The sequence below is a fragment of the Moschus berezovskii genome, chromosome 3, assembly GCF_049115385.1.
Source record: "Moschus berezovskii isolate FMDL1 chromosome 3, NW_MosBer_1.0, whole genome shotgun sequence".
Classification (NCBI taxonomy): domain Eukaryota; kingdom Metazoa; phylum Chordata; class Mammalia; order Artiodactyla; family Moschidae; genus Moschus; species Moschus berezovskii.
Genome location: NC_142462.1, coordinates 79,727,862 through 79,744,064, shown reverse-complemented (window position 1 = coordinate 79,744,064; position 16,203 = coordinate 79,727,862).

The window sequence follows — 16,203 nt, the reverse complement described above, 5'->3', positions numbered from 1 at the left end:
TAGCCAGTCTCATCAAGAAACAAAGGGAGAAGAACCAAATCAATAAAATTAGAAATGAAAATGGAGAGATCACAACTGACAACACAGAAATACAAAGGATTATTAGAGAATACTATCAGCAATTATATGGCAATAAAATGAATAACCTGGAAGAAATGGACAAATTCCTAGAAAAGTACAACTTTCCAAAACTGAACCAGGAAGAAATAGAAAATCTGAACAAACCCATCACAAGCACGGAAATTGAAACTGTAATAAAAAATCTCCCAGCAAACAAAAGCCCAGGTCCAGACGGCTTCACAGCTGAATTCTACCAAAAATTTAGAGAAGAGCTAACACCTATTCTACTCAAACTCTTCCAGAAAATAGCTGAGGAAGGGAAACTTCCAAACTCATTCTTTGAGGCCACCATCACCCTAATCCCAAAACCTGGTAAAGACCCCACAAAAAAAGAAAACTACAGGCTAATATCACTGATGAACATAGATGCAAAAATCCTTAACAAAATTCTAGCAATCAGAATCCAACAACACATTAAGAAAATCATACATCATGACCAAGTGGGCTTTATCCCAGGAATGCAAGGATTCTTCAATATCCGCAAATCAATCAACGTAATACACCACATTAACAAACTGAAAAATAAAAATCATATGATTATCTCAATAGATGCAGAGAAAGCCTTTGACAAAATTCAACATCCATTTTTGATAAAAACCCTCCAGAAAGTGGGAATTGAAGGGACATACCTCAACATAATAAAAGCTATATATGACAAACCCACAGCAAACATTATCCTCAATGGTGAAAAACTGAAAGCATTTCCCCTAAAGTCAGGAACAAGACAAGGGTGCCCACTCTCACCACTACTATTCAACATAGTTCTGGAAGTTTTGGCCACAGCAATCAGAGCAGAAAAAGACATAAAAGGAATACAAATTGGAAAAGAAGAAGTAAAGCTTTCACTGTTCGCTGATGACATGATCCTCTACCCAGAAAACCCTAAAGACTCTACCAGAAAACTACTAGAGCTAATCAATGAATACAGTAAAGTTGCAGGATATAAAATCAACACACAGAAATCCCTTGCATTCCTATACACTAATAATGAGAAAATAGAAAGAGAAATTAAGGAAACTATTCCATTCACTGTTGCAACGAAAACAATTAAATACTTAGGAATATATCTACCTAAGGAAACAAAAGACTTGTACATAGAAAACTATAAAACACTAGTGAAAGTAATCAAAGAGGACACGAATAGATGGAGAAATATACCGTGTTCGTGGACTGGAAGAATAAATATTGTAAAAATGAGTATACTACCCAAAGTAATTTATACATTCAATGCAATCCCTATCAAGCTACCAACAATATTTTTCACAGAACTAGAACAAATAATTTCACAATTTGTATGGAAATACAAAAAACCTCGAATAGCCAAAGCAATTTTGAGGAAGAAGAATGGAACTGGGGGAATTAACCTGCCGGACTTCAGGCTCTATTACAAAGCCACAGTCATCAAGACAGTATGGTACTGGCATAAAGACAGAAATATAGATCAATGGAACAAAATAGAAAGCCCAGAGATAAACCCACGCTCCTATGGACACCTTATCTTCGACAAAGGAGGCAAGAATATAAAATGGAGAAAAGACAGTCTCTTTAACAAGTGGTGCTGGGAAATCTGGTCAGCCACTTGTAAAAGAATGAAACTAGAACACTTCCTAACACCATACACCAAAATAAACTCAAAAGGGATTAAAGATCTAAATGTAAGACCAGAAACTATAAAGCTCCTAGAGGAGAACGTAGGCAAAACACTCTCTGACATAAATCAAAGCAGGATCCTCCAAGACCCACCTCCCAGAATATTGGAAATAAAAGCAAAAATAAACAAATGGGACCTAATTAAAATCAAAAGCTTCTGCACAGCAAAGGAAACTCTAAGCAAGGTGAAAAGACAGCCTTCAGAATGGGAGAAAATAATAGCAAATGAAGCAACTGATAAAGGATTAATCTCCAAATTATACAAGCAGCTCCTGCAGCTTAATTCCAGAAAACTAAGTGACCCAATCAAAAAATGGGCCAAAGAACTAAACAGACATTTCTCCAAAGAAGACATAAAGATGGCTAATAAACACATGAAAAAATGCTCAACATCCCTCATCATCAGAGAAATGCAAATCAAAACCACAATGAGATACCATTTCACACCAGTCAGAATGGCTGCTATCCAAAAGTCTACATGCAATAAATGCTGGAGAGGGTGTGGAGAGAAGGGAACCCTCTTACACTGTTGGTGGGAATGCAAACTAGTACAGCCACTATGGAGAACAGTGTGGAGATTCCTCAGAAAACTGGAAATAGAACTGCCATATGATCCAGCGATCGCACTCCTGGGCATACACACCGAGGAAACCAGAATTGAAAGAGACACATGTACTCCAATGTTCATTGCAGCACTGTTTATAATAGCCAGGACATGGAAGCAACCTAGATGTCCATCTGCAGATGAATGGATAAGAAAGCTTTGGTACATATACACAATGGAGTATTTCTCAGCCATCAAAAAGAATGCATTTGAATCAGTTTTAATGAGGTGGATGAAATTGGAGCCAATTATACAGAGTGAAGTAAGCCAGAAAGAAGAACATCAATACTGTATATTAACGCATATATATGGAATTTAGAAAAATGGTAACCTGAACCCTGTATAAGAGACTGCAAAAGAGACATAGGCATTTAGAACAGTCTTTGGGACTCTGTGGGAGAGGGTGAAGGTGGAATGATTGGGGAGAATGGAATTGTAGCATGTATATTATCATAAGTGACCAGTCCAGGTTCAACGCATAAATTTTCCTCTGTTCAAAAAAAAAATAAAAAATAAAACAGAACTAAACATTTCATCCCAGCATTCAAACAACTGTTGGATTTGGCCATGCTCTCTGCACCCCCAACATGGCAGCAAGCTTCCACAACCACATCCCAGCCTATGCTCAAGTCTACTCACTCAGCAGCCTCCCCTGCTTGCTTCCAGCTACTCTCACACTAGTGAGGACCCTGAAATCTGGTGACCTCCCAACTTCCAGAAGTGCTTCTGCCTTGTTCACACAAAGGTGCCAACCTGAACTATTTTTTCTCGTTTGTTATATATTTTTCAAAGCTTGTCTGTGGTGATATACTCTCTTCTCCTCAGCACTGCTTTAAAAAATAAAAGTAACCCCTCAAAAAAAAAAAAAATGAAAAAATAAAAAAATAAAAAAAAATCAGAAAAAAAATAAAGTTCTTTGAAAACAGGAAACTTACATTGCTGAAAATACATGTTTTTGAGTGATTCAATGATTCATCAGGGGTTTGATAAGGTGACAAACTTGCTCCAGTTGCTCTGTGTTGGTTCATTGAAATCACCTACTACTTAAAAAAAAAAAACAACTCCTCTGCTGCTCTAGCTAAAAAGAGAAAGACCTTTGGCCAGTGTTCAGGCAACAGTTTCCATTTCCAAACTGTCCCCAGGATCACACACTCCAGGGTGATAACTTCTGTCTTGGGTGCTTCAGGCTCACCTGGAAGGCTTTAATTTTGTAAAAATCCACACCTGAAGGAAACCATGCCTGAAGTCACTCTGCCTTTCTGGACTTAGCAGTTAACCAGGCCAACGCAGCTTTTTTGTTCTTTAAATGAATTTGATTGGGTTTTCAGTTACTTAAAGCTGAAAATAACCCAGCTAATAAACAGAAATTTGGTGTTATTACACTAAAGTCTGCAGTGATTTTGGAGCCCCCCAAAATAAAGTCTGACACTGTTTCCACTGTTTTTCCATCTATTTCCCATGAAGTGATGGGACCAGATGCCATGATCTTTGTTTTCTGAATGTTGAGCTTCACTAAAGTCAAGTAGCGTAATAAGGTAAATTTATACACATGGATAGGAAAGGACACTGTGAATCTCCTCAAAGGCAGAGCCTGATACATTAGAACTCTAGATTAAACAGATTTTCTTATTTGCTCCAACCTCTATGTAAGTAAAAATAGGATCTATTAAATGTTGACAAAAGTGATTAAACCCCTTGCCTGCATAAAAGAAACATTTCCACAGAGCAGACATTATATCTTTCATAGGCGTCACCTGCTAGAGTTTGCCTGTGTTGTGACATAAAAGGTCACCATCACAACCTGCTCCTAGAACTGGCTATAAACACTCTTGCTTTTGTGAGCCTAAATGCAAATCATCTTTTGCTTACCTAAGAGACTTTCCTTGTTGTATTAGAAGCTGTCAGGGAGTATATACTTTAAAAAAGAAAAACCTCAAACTTTGATCTTTTTACAAGCCTCTGGAGGCTTCCCCCTCTCCTAACCCCTGTGCAACAATCCTCCCACATTTGCCCCCAGAGCAAAACATCAGGCCTTCATATTCTGGATGAGAAAATAAAAATGGCACATGTTCTCCAGGGAAATGGCTACATAGGACGAGGATCGAAGACATTGTTTTCCACCTATAAAAATCAACACTGTGTTTTGTTTATGCTGTTCTAATTACAATTGTGTCTCTCTTGGATAATTTCCTTGTCTACCTCCGTTTGTGAACACAAATTTGACAGAACTGGAGCAGACAGAAAACAGAGGCATTTATTATAACCAACATTTATTGGAACACATCTCTTTTACAGGAAGGATCATGTCCATATGTTTATAGTGGACCAAAGGTGTAGGGATGTCTGCTTTGGGGAGGGAGTGTCCTATTCTAAACCAAGCAGATGACAATTGCAAAATGAAGTTAAAATTCTAGAATTTTGGGCTGACGTGACTTTTGTGATTAAAAAATTTATAGTGTAACAACTCTATGCCATTTGTAGAAATCTGGATCATCTCTGAGTGTAACTTTGAACTTCCATAATTGCAACTGTAGATTAGGACTGCTTTAGTTTCCTTTCTTCTTTGTGCTTGTTCTGAAGTTCCAGATTCCCGTCCTAAGCAGGCAGTGGATGAGGTGACACTGATAGGCAGTGCCATAGGGCCATATTTTGTGTGGCTCCTGGTTCCATGTATACTTTTTGATTGCACTTTCTTTTGTCCCTGTAGGAGAATATAAATTGATCACTGATTTCTTTTTGGAATAGTTCTTACTGCTGATCTCTTTCTCATGGTCCTGTAATTTTAAGAAATTAATGAACGTCATTCCATTTTCAGTAGAAATGCAAATACAAAATAAATGAGTACGTTGTTTGAGAAGAACAAGTATTCACTGGTGTCTCAGGAACAGCTAAGAATGACTGGGTTGAATTCAGCTCCAAGTAATGCTCCTTCCTGAACAAGTTCTAGTCTTTGATTTCCCTGCTTACTGACCACACGTTGCTCCCATAGGGCTCAAGGTCATTCTCTGTGGTTTTCATTATCTGGTTCCTTCCTGATTTCTACCCCTGTTTGTCTCTGTTACAAGTTGAATTTATCCCCTTCAAATTCACATGTTAAGTCATAACCTACAGTACCTCAAAATGTGACTTTTTTTGGAGATGTTTTTGCACATGTAATTAGTTACAATAAGGTCACACTGGGGTAGGGTGGGCCTCTGATTCAACGTGGCTAGTTTTCTTGTCCAAAGGGGAAATTTGGACACAGACACACAGGGAAAATGCCATATGAAAATTAAAGTTATGCTATCACCAGCCAAGGAACTCTCAGAAACTATGAGAGAGACCTGGAACAGATTCTTGCAGGGCCTTCAGGGGGAGCACGGCCTTGTGGCCCCCTTGATCTCTGCCTTCCAGCTTCCATAACTATGAGACAATAAATTTTTGTTGTTTAAGCCACTCGGTGCATGGTATTTTGTTATGGAACCCTAGCAAACTAATCTCTCATCTTCACCATTTATCCAAACATTCATATGTGCACACAACACACTCGCTCACTTAACTTGCTCCAAATTTTACCTTTCTTTTGTTCCACCCTAGGACCTTGGAGAAGGCAATGGCAATCCACTCCAGTACTCTTGCCTGGAAAATCCCATGGGCAGAGGAGCCTGGTAGGCTGCAGTCCATGGGGTCACTAAGAGTCAGACACGACTGAGCGGCTTCACTTTCACTTTTCACTTTCATGCGTTGGAGAGGGAAATGGCAACCCACTCCAGTGTTATTGCCTGGAGAATCCCAGGGACGGGGGAGCCTGGTGGGCTGCTGTCTATGGGGTCACACAGAGTCGGACACGACTGAAGCGACTTAGCATTCATGCATGCATGCAGTAGGACCTTAATGAGTGCCCATTTAGTTAAATGACGCATCTCCAGGGTGTGACTGGACCACCATAACTGAAGAATCCCATGTTATGTTCTGTTGAAACTGTATCTGAAGAAGGTAAAGCAGGTCCACCTTCACTTACTGGAGGCAGGTACCCCCGCTGCAGACAGTCCTGCCTCAAGGGACTCCAGCACCTGTACAAGACAGACCTGGGAAAGGCTGATGTTGCTCTTCCCAGAGCATGTTAGCATTTTAGCAGATCCTTCTGTGTTTCAAGGGCCTCCCAAGTGGCGTTAGCAGTAAAGAATCTGCCTACAATGCAGGAAACACAGGAAACATGGTTTGATCCCTGGGTTGGGATGATTCCCTGGAGAAGGAAATGGCAACCCAATCCAGTATTCTTGCATGGAGATTTTCCTGGGCAGAGGAGCCTGGCAGGCTACCATACTGTAGGGTTGCAAAGAGTCGGACACGACTGAAGCAAACTTAGCCTGCAGAAGTCAACATAACAGGGCCTGGGGAGGTACTTGGAGAGAGGAGGAAGATGGGACTAAGAATCAAGGTTGGGAACAAAAGAAGTCTCCCTCCATCTTTCCAGCAAGAAAGTTCTCTTGTGCAGCTGGTCCTCAAGGCTGCCCCTGGCTGAAACCCCGTGTGTCCACATCACAGGCCTCCCATCCCAGCCTGCTTGCTCATGAAATGTTCTATAGCAGGTACAGCTTTCCACAGCTCCCTTTCCTTTCACCCCAGAAGAGTTTCCTCAAAATCTCTGTCTTCACCAACTGGAAAAGAGCCTTAACTCATTTATATGGTCCTCAAATCTTTGTTCAAACCCAGGAGAACTCACAGGCCTCTCAGGAAGCCATGCTATTGGGGGCGGAATGGAATCAGGAGAGGAAGTATTTTGCTTACAGCAGCACTTTCAGGGGCCGGTGCTCAGAGCGCAGTGACATTTGTCCCTGAGAGTAAATGCCAAATTACATCACAAACGGACAATTTAAATGAAAGCTGGCATTTCTGACCTGCCTGCTGGCAGCCACGACTATGCTGAAAAGTGACATCATTTATGACACTAGCAGTTAGCAAGCCCAGGGTTTGAGTCATAAAAGTTTCCAGGCCTGATTTAATATCGATTTTGCTGTCATCCTAACTTTACTTTAATATTTAAACAAATGTTTAATGTTTAAACAGTTTGGTTTTTCCCTTTTCATTTTTCTGTAGCTTTAAGCCAGTGTTATCTATGTTTTAACGGTTTCCCCTTGGGCTAACTTCCATATTATGCTGCCCTATCTTTAGCAGCATTCTGATTTATCATCCCAGCTTGTATCATGGATCTAAACCATTTCTTTTCCTTTGAGATGGCATGACTGTCCCATTACTGTATGTATATAATTCCCATTGTACGGACACCACGATGTTGTATTGTTGTGATTTCGGTATGTTGTTAGACCCATGGGGACAGAGTTCTTCCTGTAAGGAGAGGATATTTTCTCACCTGAAGAGTTAAGATTGTTTGTTGCTCCCAGCCTCCAGCTTTGCAAAAGGCACATTAGACCTGGAAAAAGGAAAGCAGTAGTTATGCTCAAAGAGTTCTGTAGTTTTGAATTAATGAAGCCCCTTATTATTTCATAAATTTGTGGTAAGGAGGGACAGATTTAATTTGGTTTTAGTTGTGCTAAAATCAATGATAAGGCGCTTTCATCCAGACTTGGCTCTCGTAATTATAATGGAAGCTGCTTATGTCTGGGACAAGACAGTGATAACACAGGGAATCACAGTGTGTGAATTTTAAGAGGAAAGTAAGATTCATGAAATATGCTGTGGGGAACCACTTTCTAGTTGTCTTTCCTCCTGTGTAAATGCAGACCAACTAATAAATCACCTGGAGAAGCCCAGCTAGAATGAATAAAGCAGGTAAGTTATGATATGTGCAGGGCAACGGGGGCAGTGTTTTGTTTTAACAGGGAGTCCTCTCCCCCTTCCATTCTTAACTTAGACATCCTGCCTATTTCTTCTGGGGTTTTCAGAATTTCCCCATTTCTCCTGCTGCAGAGATAAAAAGGGCAGTCAATTTATGAGCTGTGTACCATGGGTATTATAAATCTCTCATTTGTCTGCTCTCATTTCTATCTGATGTATTTTTCAAAACAATAGCCTGAATTCTGATTTTTAAAATATTATCTGACTAGAGACTGAGCTTGAAATTCCAAGGCCCGAATGGGCTTTTTGTTGTCTAAGATGCTCCTAATTAGCCCGTCTCACCTGGTTTGCAGCTCACATGCATTATAAAAACTTAAGGACATTCCATGTCTTTTGAATAATCCTTTTCTTCCTATGCCCATTACAATTATTCATCCTTCTGAGTGCTCTGTTTAGAGCTACCAAGTACGCAATCCAGGGATGCTTCATTCGTTAGAAAAAAACAGGGGAATTGTCTTTAGGAAGCCAGACTCAATTTACAATTCAATTTCTCTTATACCACCCTCTGGAGATCCCCTGGGCCTTTTTGATGTTTGGGAGTAATTTCTGCCTCTTTGTTTTTAGCCTATTATGTCAATCTTCCAGAAAGATTGTTGATTTCATTAGGCTGTAACAGAGAGACAAACTTGACCTGTTCATCACATGGACTAAAGCAGATGTGTTTGTGAGTGAGAGAGAAAGAGAAGGAGGAGGAAAGCAGGGGAAGAAGAAGGAGAGGGGGAGGAGAGGAAAGGGATAGGAGTGGAGAGATGATTTAGACTACACCACACACAGTGTCTTCCTCTTTCTGTGGCTTTTCAAAAGGCAGTTTCATAAAGAGTAGTCTGGGATTCCCAGGGGGCGCTACTGGTAAAGAACTCACTGACCAATGCAAGAGACATGGGTTCAATCCCTGAGTCAAGAAGATCCCTTGGAGGAGGGCATGGCAACCCACTCCAGTATTCTTGCCTGGAGAATTCCATGGACAGAGGAGCCTGGTAGGCTATAGTCCATAGGGTTGCACAGAGTCAGACATGATTGAAGAAACTTAGCACAGCACACAGTCTGGAGAGGGGTTCTTTTTAAAAATGCAGATCCTTAGACCTTCTACTCAGACCTACCTGCTGCTGCTGCTGCTAAGTCACTTCAGTCGTGTCCAACTCTGTGTGACCCCATAGACGGAAGCCCACCAGGCTCCCCTGTCCCTGGGATTCTCCAGGCAAGAACACTGGAGTGGGTTGCCATTTCCTTCTCCAATGTGTGAAAGTGAAAAATGAAAGTGAAGTCGCTCAGTCGTGTCTGACCCTTAGCGACCCCACGGACTGCAGCCTACCAGGCTCCTCCATCCATGGGATTTTCTAGGCAAGAGTACTGGAGTGGCTTGCCATTGCCTTGGGTGTGTGGCTTATACACCTTTTTTTTTTTTTTTTTTTAATAGAAAGTGTAAGTATCAGTCGCTCAGTGGTGTCTGACTCTTTGTGATCCCATGGATTGTACCTTACCAGGCTCCTCTGTCCAAGGAATTCTCCAGGCAAGAATACTGGAGTGAGTTGCCATTTCCATCTCCAGAGGATCTTCCCAACCCAGGGATTGAACCCAGGTCTCCTGCCTTGCAGGTGGATGCCTTACCATCTGAGCTACCAGGGAAGCCCTTAAAATCTACTATTATCAGTCATATTATATCTATCTAAGTTTTTTTAAAAAAGCAATGACTCCTGATGAGGCAATAGATACAAAGAAATGTGGCAGAAAGAGAAATAAAGCAACTTAACGACCAATATGATCATCAAACACAATCACAAAGATCAATGGGTAATGGACCAACACCAAATGTTCTCTTAACTGGGATTTATCGTCCAACCTCAGCCACCAAAGTGTGTTGTCTCTCATTTTCACTGTAATCAGAGAACCCCCACATTATTTGTGAATCAAATAATTCCCCTTTAATAGACCCTGGCCCTTCACATAGTTTTTTTTTTTTTTTTAATTGAGCTTCCATCTTAAGAAATGTCACTGTTGCCTCTTCTGCCTGGAGAGTTGCTCTTAGTCCATCCCTATGTTGAAAGAACAGCAGCAGGCAATGCCACTGTGCAGGGAAAATGAAAAGGAGCATCTGAAGGAAAGACTAGTTGGAAAGCAGGAAGAACAAGGTGGGAGAAGACACAAAGTTGAAAGCAGGCTCCTGCTTTGCAATATATTAGCTACTAATTTGCATGTCTACCCTACCTTTGAGGATTTCCCTGCTGGGGAGAAGTGGCTTATGGATGACAAATGATGGGTTATGGGTGGGGAGCCTCACTGAAGAAATGAGGAAATGAAGAAATGCAGTATCTGCCCAGCTGATCAGGGAAATGTAACCTTATCTTTACTTCATTCCCCTCCTCAAAAATAAAAATAATAATGCTCATGGCTGGTGCTGTCTGTCAGAAATGGACCTGGAGTTGAACACTGATTGATGACAGGCTGGCGTTTACTGGTGGTAAGACTCCAGAAGATCGCCAAGCAAGTGAAAATAAAGGTGTAATGATTGAATTATATATTCTCTTTCTGTGATTGAAAATAATATCAGACAACTGACTCCAGTGCCAGACAGATTACATAAGCACAAGTTAAGTGGTAGAATAAAAATGAATGATTTTCCTCCTTGACTTAAATACAGCACTAAGTAGTGTGCCCTTGAATTCAGCAGAAAGCAATTTCCTCCTCCCCGTAACAGCTAGGGGGCATTGCGAATGCAAATTGAGTTAGCTTTGCATTTTTAATATTCCACATATCCATAATTCACTGGTGAGATTTTAGAGATGTTATTGCTACTACTTGGGCACATTTAAATTATTTTGCACCTCTGAACTTTTGCATTAACTTTAACATTGGTGCTTAAGATATATGTTCTAATCTATAGGGAGGTCTGTGCTTAAGGAAACTCTAGTCACTGTGACTGGGGGCTCATAACAGTACAGGGCACATATTAATATAGCTTGTCATGTTCTCTTTTGAAGGAGAGCTTGTTGAAATGACTCCTGCCTAATAGGAAAAGATAAAAACCTCAAGCATTATACTACAATGTGTGGCTGTCTCTTGAAAAAACATAGGTGCCCAGCATATTGCCCACAGCAGTAGCATAAGAAACATCTCACAGACCCGTGTGTGCAGTAAGAATTTCATCGGCTGGCAATCAATAGAAATCCAATTTCTTTTTGAAAACCTGCTTCCATACTGTGTAACAGGATTAAGCTTGTTTTATGAGAAGTGCATGAGATTGGGGAACAGCAAGAAATGGGGAACCAACATGTCTCTTGCTGTGTTTTTAAATTTTAATTGTTTGATGATTGGTTTACAATATTGGTTTGATTTCTGTCATACATCATCATGATTTAACCACTGCTGTGTTTTACTAAAGAAAATATTAGTCTCACATCCCAACCATTTGGGATTGTTCTTGACCTATGTGTAGCTAAGTGGAGGCTGAGTCTGACTCTCGCTAAGTTCTCATTTGATAAATATGACTGATATGTTCTTCCTACCTGATTCCATCAAGTGTGTTATTCCTTTATGAAGTTTCTGCTTTCAGGTGCGGCCAAGGTCAGGGCACTGCAGAAGTGGCTTCATATCCACAAAGGAAACTGACAAAGGGAGAATGATATTTCAGGGGAAGAAAATAAGTGATATTCTCCTCCTCTTTCTTCCCTCCTTCCTCTCTTCCTTTCTGAATCTGGGAAATGTATTAGGACACTTTAGGAAATAGGTTATGGTTCTAAAGAAAAATAAGTTAACAAATGCCCTTGCAACCAGGAAGGAATCCTATACAATCTGGAATAAGAGAACCTAAGTCCTTCATTTTTCTCCAAGGTCATGCTTAAATTTTAGAACAAAGTATCAAGTTAAAGGCTAAATGTTGGCATGGGCATTCTGTACATGGATTGTTATTAATAGAAAACATCACTTCCTGGTTTACTCAAGAAGGCCCAGGAGTGTCCAGATAAAGACTTGGATGAATATCCAATTCTGTTTAGAATGGATTATAAAAGGGAATGGCAGATTAAGCCCAATGCCCATGTCCCCACCTTCCCTCCTATCATACACATACTGTCTCTGGAAGCCCTGTGAGATCCAGTTCATATTGAGAAGCCTGAGGACTTCCCTGGTGGTCCAGTGGTTGAGACTCTGTACTTCCACTGCATATTGAGAAGCCTTGTGGCTCAGCTGGTAAAGAATCCACCTGCAATGTGGGAGATCTGGGTTCAATCCCTGGTTGGGAAAATCCCTTGGAGAAGGGAAAGGCTACCCACTCCAGTATTCTGGCCTGGAGAATTACATGGACTGGTCCATGGACTCGAAAAGATTCGTACATGACTGAGTGACTTTCACTTCCACTTTCAAAGGAAAGATGTTTACCATAAATGCTATGGCTCATTTAGAGACCTGGTCAATTCTTCCTTCCTCCCATTCTTCTCTGTTTTGGGATGAGGCTGACCTCCTCTGGAATGGGGAGAGTGAATCTATTTATCCTCCCCAACTGTCTTTTTGCTGAGATCTTTTTGGGCTGCTGCTCAAATTGCCCTGACCTCCAGAAATCCACAGGCCACTGAGAAACCTTTAGATTGTTTCAGCTCTACTCTCAACTCCTTGCTGACCAGCCTAAAGGAGAGCAAAATAAACAAAAAATTAAAATCAAACTGAGTTGTGTGGGAATTTTGGTCCATGAGGGAAAGGGTGCCGTGGTCTTCCCTTCCTTCCTCATCGCACTTCTGTTTCGTCTTTCTCATTACTGTTTTTCACGTTCTCTATTCCATTGTTTTTCTGATCTACTGTTTTTCATGTTTTCACCAGAAGATCTCTGAAGTCTCCTTGGAAATCTCTCTTTCCAGGTAAATCTCTGATGTCAAATCCCACGTTACAAAGCACCTTTCGTATTCTTTCATTCAAAACAGTGTACTGAGTGTCTGCATCCCAGGCACTGTTCTAGGTACTTCTGCTCTGTTGTTCTTGCTCTTTGTGACCCCCTGGACTGTCACCCACCAGGCTCCTCTGTCCATGGAATTCTCCAGAAAAGAATACTGGAACGGGTATCCATTTCCTTCTTCAGGGGATCTTCCCAACTCAGGGATCAAACCCATATCTCTTGCATTGGCAGGTGGATTCTTTATTAGTGTGCCGCCTGGGAAGTCCCATTCTAGGTGCTTGGGATACAGTAATAAACGGTACAGAAATTTCTGCCTGTGAAGCTTACATGCTGCCCGGGAGAGAGAGGTGATATATTCAAGAAGGAAGTGTGTTATCTATTGTCTTAAGAGGTGATCAGTGCTATGGAAAAAATAGAGCAGAAGAACAGCATACAAAAAGGAGGACTGCAAATTCAGCTTCTGCAGTGTGGTCGGAGTAGCCTGTCTGAGGATGGAAGGTCTGAGCAAAGGCTTGAAGGGAGGGAAGCAGTTAGTCCTGGGAGTCCTGAATAGAGCACTCTACCTGGAGAGAACAGCCAGTGTCAAGACCCCCAGACAGCTCTCTTGAGGCACAGCGAGGAAGCCAGTGTGGCCGAAGCTGATAGAACAAGGAAGGAAATTGTAGAGGACTGGGGGCACGCTAGGTAGGCTGTTGAGACCATTGTGGCACTATGGGCTTTTCAAATATTGAACTCTCTCTCTTTTTTTTTTAAGGACAAATTGTACCAACAGTAAGTCCTTAGGGAACCTGCTTTATCTAATATATTCAAGTGATTTACAATTAGCATATAAATTGTATATAAAAAGGCACTTCTAGAAGGCTCCAAAAATTTGTTCTCTTTAGCAAATATAAACTATCTTTTTTGTAATATTCTTTCCACTGTTAGTTGTTCTGTAGCCTTGAACCTGTTTTAACCCCATAATGGATACGCTCACCTCAATGTCTGTCTCAACTCACAAATTCCATATTGGGTATATTTCCTTCTGCCTGTAGTATTGTGCAGAAGATGGGATTTTGTTCTTAGCATAAGGATAATAAGACACAGAAAGCTAAAAAGATGCTCAAGTTAGCCTTTAAATGTTTACTTACAGTAAGAGGAGAATAGAAGTAAATATTTTGGCTTAAAAATTAATTTAGAAAAAGATATTGTCTCATTTTTCAAAGTTGATTGATGATGATTGGTAAGGAAATCACAACCTAATTGGAAGACACAAGACATGGACTCTTGAAATTTAGACAATACATTGTTCATGTGTGCTTTACAATATAATTTCACATACATGATCTCATTAGATGCTTAGAAATAAATGAGGGAGCAAGTGTTGTTATCCCTATTCTTCAAAGAGAAGTTATAGGATTTCTCCAAGGTCACGCAATGATGGGCAGAGGCAGGAGTTCAGCCTATACCTTCTTACCTCAAAAACAGTTCCTATGAAGAGCCACTGTTACCTGCAGAAATATGAGCTAAAATTAAAGATTGAGAACCATGCTCTAAATTAGATTCAAATGCTAGATTTTGGAGGGCTTCCCAGTTGGCATTAGTGGTAAAGAACCTGCCTGCCAATGCAGGAGACATAAGAGATGTGAGTTCAATCCCTGGGTTGGGAAGATCCCCTGGAGAAGGGCAAGGTAACACACTCCAGTGTTCTTGCTGGAGGAATCCTATGAGGAGTCTGGCGGGCTATAGTCCATATAGTTGCAAAGAGTTGGACATGACTGAAGTGACTTAGCATGCATGCATGCTAGATTTTGTGGCATAGATTATAAATGTGCTAAAGAAATACAGGAAGGAGAAAAATTCCCAAGGCCCAGATTAAGCTGTAAGTGGCTGAGAGCTGCACCTTGAAGCAAGTATGGTGGAGAGCTAGTGGAGCAAAGGGAAATCCAAACCACAGTCACTCTGTGGCAGGCTCAGGTCACTCACAGGATGAAGGTGGTTGGGCATTCAGGTCTTCCCTGCTAGGCATTGCCTAAGTGCCAGAAGTGGACAGGAGGAAGGGCACCTAGTCCGCTTTCCTGCCTATGTGGAGGCAAAACTGACTCCCAAATCATGACAGAGAAGACACTACCTTTTCTTTTCTTCTCCTGAACTTCAAACATCCTATTGGGCACAGTATTCCTTTCCCTGACTCCTAGGTGAAAACTGCTTGCTTAGGCTAATTTGCAGCAGGTAGGTGCAGGGAGGAAAGTGAGGTTTCCCTGATAGCTCAGATGGTAAAGCATCTGCTTGCAATGCAGGAAACCTGGATTCAATCCCTTGGGAAGATCCCCTGGAGAAGGGAATGGCAATCCACTCTCGGATTCTTTCCTGGAGAATTCCGAGGACAGATGAGCCTGACAGGCTACAGTCCAAAGAGCGGGACATGACTGAGTGACTAACATTTTCACTTTCACTTTGGGTGCAGGTAGCTACAGATGAAGGGATCAAAGAAAAGTGGGACCCAGAGATTTGTCTGTGATGGGTGAATAAGAGAGTTGTATTCTTCCAGAAAAATTGAAAGCCTGTGTTGTAAGATTGAAGCTTGTGTTAAATGGAGAGCAGAACCTGGCGAAGTAACAAGGGGACAGATTCTTGGGGAATCAAAAAAGCATAGGAGACCTTTCACCTGGGCCAGGGATCAGACAGCTGTTTTATATTTCAACTTCACACATGCTTACATAGAGTAATTCCTTTCTTAGAATACCCCAAACAGTGGTCTAAGTGGGGTCGACCACCAAAGACCATCCATGAACCTAGGAAACAGACACTTACTTATTACTTAAAAAATTCCGGGAGGTTTGTACATTTTGAAGCATCCGAAGCCCCAGCGCTAGCTCCTTCTCGTCTTGTTCTGTTTAGCTGCTTGATCACCGAGTGCCTGGTGCCCTTCCTCCTGCTCCCCTAGTAACATCGCATAGTCTGTACCTCCTGCAGCCAGGAGTGCAGTGATTCCTGGTTGTTAAGACAGCAGTACAGTATGGAGAGCAAAATAATATTTTGGAAAAAAAAAAGATTGTGACTGTTAAAAGCACTCACTTTCATGAATCATTTTCCATAATGCGGAGGGACTCTCTCTCCTCAAAAGCCT